The 7,094-nt window shown below is 33.8% G+C and overlaps 1 long non-coding RNA gene across 1 annotated transcript; it reads right to left on the bottom strand.

The window, feature by feature from the left end:
• Nucleotides 1-4,505: 4,505 nt before the first annotated feature.
• LOC142179511 (uncharacterized) lies at nucleotides 4,506-6,844 on the bottom strand. Its single transcript, XR_012707862.1, has 2 exons — nucleotides 6,271-6,844; nucleotides 4,506-4,841 (listed from the first exon to the last, which is right to left on the bottom strand). It is a non-coding gene; the product is annotated as an uncharacterized LOC142179511 (long non-coding RNA).
• Nucleotides 6,845-7,094: the final 250 nt, after the last annotated feature.

The raw sequence follows: 7,094 nt of genomic DNA on the forward strand, positions 1-7,094 counted from the left end.
GGTCTAATAATGTTATCCATATTCTTCAAAATGACATAAATAAGATATACTGTAGTAAACATCATTATCACATCATAATTTTTCTTTTTGTACAATAATTATATAACCATACTATCTATTACAAATAACAAAAATTAAAATATTTATATTTCTACAGATTCACCACCGATTACATGACTTGTTTCTCCTTCTGGGAGTGCAAGGTAATCAATTACATCCAAATGCATGAAGTCTAAATTATCTTCAGAAATAAAATTTGCTTCAGCATTTTTCTCTGTCTTCTTTAGGGAGGCTTGATAAAGCTCAACCACGTGCTTTGGCGTACGACAGGTTCGTGACCAGTGCCCTTTTCCTCCACATCTATAGCATGCATTATCTGCATTTGGTGTTTGCACCGCTTCATGCTTTTGTTACTTATTTTTCCACTGCTGGTGGTGAGGAGGGTTCTTTGGTGCATTATTATTACCATGATTAAAATTTATTTCCCGACCACGGCCATGACCACGACTGGGGCCACGACCTCTTCCACGTCTAGCTTGGTGGAAGTTCGTCTCATTCACTTCAGGGAATGGACAAGAACCAGTAAGTCGGCTTTCATGGTTTTTCATTAATAGCCCATTATGTTGCTCGGCTATAAGAAGATGTGAGATAAGTTCAGAATACTTTTTAAATCCCATCTCTCGATATTGTTGCTGCAGGAGCATATTCGAGGCATGAAAAGTGGTGAAAGTTTTCTCCAACATATCATAATCAGTAATATTATCACCACATAATTTCAATTGGAATATAATTCTGAACATAGCAGAATTATATTCACTTATAGATTTAAAATCTTGTTGCCTTAGATGAGTCCAATCAAAATGTGTCTGTGGAAGAACGATCATCTTCAGGTGGTCATATCCATCTTTCAAATTATTCCATAGTATGACTAGATCTTTAATAGTGAGATATTCCATTTTTAGGCCCTCATCAATGTGATGGTGTAAGAATATTATTGCTTTGACACGGTCTTGGTTTGATGCCTGATTTTTATCCTTGATGGTGTCTGCCAGACCCATCGCATCAAGATGAATTTCAGCATCAAGTACCCCAAGACATGTAGCTTTTTCCCGATATATCCAGCGCTACAAATTCAAGTTTAGAAAGATTTGATATTATATAGAAAAAGAAAGTTCGTACCTCAGATACTTTCAAAGTATTTGCTCGAGATGGCAGAGTCTCGTACTGACAACGTGTTATAAAATAAAGACTGTAAAGTAAAGACAAGTATAGAGACAACAACAACAACAACAACAACAACAACAACAACAACAACAACAACAACAACAACAACAACAATAGCCCAGTATAGAGAGAAACTGATATATTATTCGAATTCAAACTGATGTACATAATGAACTGAAATCTCTTCTATTTATAGAAGAAAGGAAGTTGCTGTGTAAGCTGCTACTGCAAGCTGCTGTGTAAACTGCTACTGCAAGCTGTTGTGTAAGCTGCTACTATACCAGATATGAATAATCTTCTACTGAGAGTAATGTTTATCCATAACGGAGTATTGAAAGGATAAACTCATTGTACCATGTATAGATAATCTTCTATTGGGGGTAATGTTTATCCATAACGAAGTACTCAAAGAATAAACTCATTGTACCCAGTATGGATAATCTTCTACCGAGGGTAATATTTATCCATAACGGAGTATCGAAAGGATAAACTTATTATATCCGGTATGGATAATCTTCTATCGGGGATAATGTTTATCCATAACCGGGTACCGAAGTGATAAGCTTCTTCAGGAGACTTATTTCCAATAGAGTACTAAATAGATAAACATATTTACGGCGGAGTCCCATATGGATAAGCTTCTTCAAAAAGTTTATTTACAACGGGACACTAAATGAACATCCATAATATAATATATTTATAACAATGTTCAAGTTATTCAATTATTTTGTTCCTTCGCTGGACACCTACGAGATCAAATAAAATTTTGTCTAAAATAAGGAAAATTTTGTATTGAAGTTATCCAATTAATGATCTTTCTTCGATGGACATCTATTAATATTAGAATTCAACTATAAATTTTATTGAATAAAATCAACAACTATCTAACTAAAATTATCGTTATGCAGAAGGGAACTAAAGAGGAACTCATCAAAAAGCTATTCTATTAGCTTCAAAAGTCTATTGAAATCACTATTCGTCCTATTTTCTGATATTTATGCTACATCGAAGCGTTTGGACCAACTCATGTAGACCATCAAGTTGCAAGATCAGCAACAGCAAGCTGCTATACAATTATGTGTCGGTGAGTCCGGAAAAAAAAGCTACTGATAGTATTACAAAAGCCTTTGCTAAAGAGAAGCATATTCCAATGATGTCAATTATATTGATTTTCTAACTGCAATCCTTGACTCATGTTGCAGTCGCAAGGCTTACTACACAACTTGCAAGAGTGCACGTCCAAATCACCAGTTCAAGAAAAATTCTTTTGAACGAGTACAAATCAAAAAAAAATTACTCAAAATATTTGAGACCCAAGTACTTGAATTTTTTTCTTCTGCTTCTTTTATGGTATGGAATGGTTTATTTGTTAAATTTGGGGCGACATCATATTCTAATAAGATACAATTTGGTGAATGGATTAAATTTGATTTTAATACTTAATTTTTTCAAAGTTGAATATTTGGGATTTGCAGGAAGGAAGAGACTTGCATATAGCATACTCCCTCGTGTCAACCTATTTCCTTTTTGGTCCGTTTAAAAAAGAATGGTCCCTTTATAAATTTAGCAATTTAGCTTAAACTTACAATTTTATCCTTAATGAGAAGTTTTTATAACCACACAAATACTCTGGGCCCTTTTTGACTTGTTTAGGACCACAAATTCCAAAAATCTTCATTTTTTTAAACTCTGTCACACCCCTTTTCACCCCTCCAAAAAGATATGTGATGTATGTTATGGATTGTTGTGGGTTAAAGAGTTTTTCAAATTAAAGTGACAATTTTGAAATAGGGATTACTTTATTGTTCAGAGTCGCCACTTGGAATTGATTTTTGGGTGTTCTAAGTCACCATTCATTTAAATCCCTAGTCAAAAGAAGGTTTGACTCTATTTTTATCGGTCCGTAAAAATAAAGTTCGAGTAAGAAATTCTGTTGATCGGAGAGAAGGTACAAGGCATTCCCCGAATCCCGTGGTTCTAGCACGATCGCTTTATTGACTTCAAAGTTGGCTTGAATTAATCTTGGACAAACTGTGATTTATAAGATTTTCATGTTTTACCTATTCGCTTTTATTTCTTGATTATTAGATTTATTAAAAAGATTTTTTGGATAAATTATGTTGTCATAACCATCCTACGCGAGCGAATTGCGTGATAGAAACGAAATTTATTAATTTTAATCATAACAACGCTACGCAAGCGAATCCGCAGTTATGACAAGAATTATTAGTATATTATTACTTTTGAAAAATTGCTACAATTGAAGAAATTAATTTTTGAAATTTATTAAAAATTACTATCGCGCTACGCAAGTGAATCCGCGATCATGAGAAATGATAAAATAATGAATTAACTAAAACTATTGGATAAGGGATACAATTAATTGATTAATTTATTGAATATTAAACAATCATGCTACGCAAGCAATTCAATGAAGGTAAAGCGTGCCTGCTATTTGCCTAGCGTTTAAATTAATTATTTAAAGTGATTAAGTTATTGAGGTATTAACTTCAATGGAAATTTGGCTTTTACTGAATCCACTTGAAACCTTAGCAAAAATTAAACAACTCATTTTTATTTTTGGTTTAATCATTTCACAATTATCTCAAAGACCAATAATGTACGGAAAAATAATTAAGCAAACACAATATTAACACCAAATATCTAGCCGCCTATGGAATGGGACCTTACTCAAGTCATAAAGGCACCATATAAAGTGGTTAATGAAATATTTAATGAAATAAATTATTTTCCAATTTTTAGTTAATAAAATATATTTATTACATTCATCCAATAATTAAGCAAAATAGAATCTTTAAACCTCCAACAACATAGCAGTATCAAAAATGGAGTAAACATTATTACAAACCCAAATAAATATAAGTCTTAATTAAGCAAATAAGAGTAAGTTGTTTCTCGTTTTATTCTAACTCCTTGATAATGAGACCATATTAAAGCCACTTAAGGGATTATGACTTCGAAGCTATTCAAATAGTCAGAACCCAAGTGTTACGTTCATCCTTCCTTTCAAGATTAATTCATGATTTTCTTACTAGTTAGTGAGCAAACAATTAGCCAAATAATATTTCCTATGCTTGTGAACATTATACAAACTAGAGAATCACATGGATGAAAATTGTATAAAAATGCAACAATTCTATATTAATCATATTAAAGAAATTTAAAGCAAAAGAAAGCTAATCAACGATTATATTAGAATGTCACCAACTTCCATGAAACGATATAGCTACAAATCTCAGCAAAAGGATAATAACAATACGTGAAGGAAATATTCAAGTAAACTTCAACGTGTGACAGATTATTACAAGAACTTTTAGTGAAGTAAAATCAATTCTTTTCTTAATAGAGACTGTTGCAACTACACTAAAAATTAACAGGTATGAACTTAAAACTACATTTTTCTACTTCTTTCGTCGTATACTACAATAACTCAAATCATTCATATATTATAATCAATAAGAATGGATCACTGAGTTCAATAATCTAAAATAACGGGTGGAACTCTAGCCCGGGAAGTCAAACATTTATTCACTCATCTTGTCAACAGAAATCACACAAGGTAATGACACAGCTATAGCACATCAACACCTTCATGTCTTCATTCCAAGCCAAATCAAATTACATTAAGAAAGAAAAATCAGAAAAGTACCTAGATGAAGAAACTGGAAGCAGTGAGGAAACATGCTTGAAAAGGAAAAATGGACAGCAATCCCAGCAAGAACGAACATCAATTCAATAGCCCGAAACCTCGACAATTACCCAGGAATAAACTAGCCACATTTGAATAGACAAGAAACTCAAAAGAAAACCAAAGAACCTTGAAAGACTCTCAGCTTTTTAGAGGACTTTTGCTCTCCGGAAACTCCTTCAAGTTCTCAAGTTTTTGTGTTATGATCAAGTGTGTAAAAGATGTTCTGAATATGTGTTAAGAGTGTTCCAGAATGTGTAAAAAGTCCTCCTAGATGAGGAAAGAACTCCTCTTTATATAGGAGGAGAAAGGACTTTGGGACATATTTTATTTTGCCCAAAATCTGTCCAAAATGATGTATTGTTGACCAAAAATCTGTTCAAAACTAGAATTTTGGTCAATGAACAATTTTTCTTATCAATTGCAGACAGAATTTTGGAGTATTATACTCCAAAACAGTCTGCAACAGTTAAAGCAACCAAACAAAGGACCCTACACTCAAGTATTCTCTTTTCTTTCCCTTTCCTCTTAACTTCTCAAACCAGATTCTATGTTTAAACCAAACACATGACACATATTACTCAAATCTTACTAAAATACACTCATAACTGTTGAAGTGATAATATGCTAAGTATTTCAACACAGACTATCATCAATCATTCAACCTATAGATTATCACTTCATTAGAACGAATGAACTCATGACTTGAAAAGATCAATGACTTAACTAAACAAACTAACCATACTTCCGAATGAATCAAGATCATTGATGCCTTTGAAAGATGATCAATTAACTCAAATAAACAAGCTAACTGAACTTCATATAACCTATATCAATCAATTAACAAAAGAACTAACAAACAGAACTAGAAGCTAATCAATCTAACTGTCAAACGATGGTCTTCAACTAACATGAAACAACCCAACTATCAACTGCTAATCCCCAAACCAAAACACGATTTGAATCTAGCAAATATCATCTAGTTAAACATGAAAAGATAAAACGAGGTAAACTAACCGAACTGATCATGCTTCCCAGGATATGACAATCAAAACGGATAACACGACTAATACAAACAAGACTAAACGAGTGCATATTAACCAAAAGACTTAAACTTTGAAACAAAATGTATAATTCAAAATAATATACATGAGTCGAAACCAACACTTAAAACTACCTATAAATGATATAAATGATATTGAAGCAAAACTAAAACTAATTGAAATTGAATACTACCCAATTACATGAGATTAAATGAGATGGAAACTAAAATATGATCCTAGTCTTAATAAACAGAACCAAAAATCAGAAAAGAGCGAAAGGGATAAAGGTTTTACCTCACGAGGATATCGAGGCCAACCCAAGCAGCGAGGAAGCACCGAGGGTGTCGGATGGTGGATGTCTGACATTAAAATGAGCGTTTCTTTCTACCACACGTTGAATCCAATGAGTTTCAATGTCGTGCTAGAGAGAAACGAACGTATTTGGGTCGGAATAAGCTAAAACAAAAGGGGGCAGTGCGGTGGCGGTGGTTGCCGGAGTTTGGACTTTAAACTAACACAAAGAAATAGAACCAAGCAAGACATACACGTATATGGAAGTCTTATGTGAAAATGGGGCGTGGAACTTTATCAATTTGGAAAAGAGAGGCTAGGGTTTTTTTCGAATTTTGGTAGATTGGTGAGGATTTGGAGGATATGAGGCTTGGATTCATGGAGAGGAGATTGGGAGGAAGAAATGTAAAATTTTGGCGTGGTTTGGAGGTTGGTCACCGCCGGTGGAGAATTCCGGCGGGCGGCGCTGGGGGCTTAGGTCAGTGAGAGAGGGTGAGAAGAGAGAGGAAGAAGAGGGGAATTAAGGGGAAATGGGGCCAAATTTTGGGGAATTAAGGGATTAAATACCTGGGTGGGAGATAGATAAGGGTCGTTGGATCAAGGCAATTAGACAGATGAGATTAGATCTTATATTTACTTATCAAAACGACGTAGTTTAGGTATGAAACTATGCCATTTCGTGATCTACTGGCAGCCCTATTTGGACCGGATCTGGGCTCTTTGGGCTTCTAAATTTGGCTGAATTTCAATTAAAATATACTAGCCCAATCCCTTAAACCCCCCTAACTATCTTATTTAGTCCTAAAGAAAATATACAAGTAGAAAGA

Source organism: Nicotiana tabacum, chromosome 3 (genome assembly GCF_000715075.1).
Source record: "Nicotiana tabacum cultivar K326 chromosome 3, ASM71507v2, whole genome shotgun sequence".
NCBI lineage: Eukaryota > Viridiplantae > Streptophyta > Magnoliopsida > Solanales > Solanaceae > Nicotiana > Nicotiana tabacum.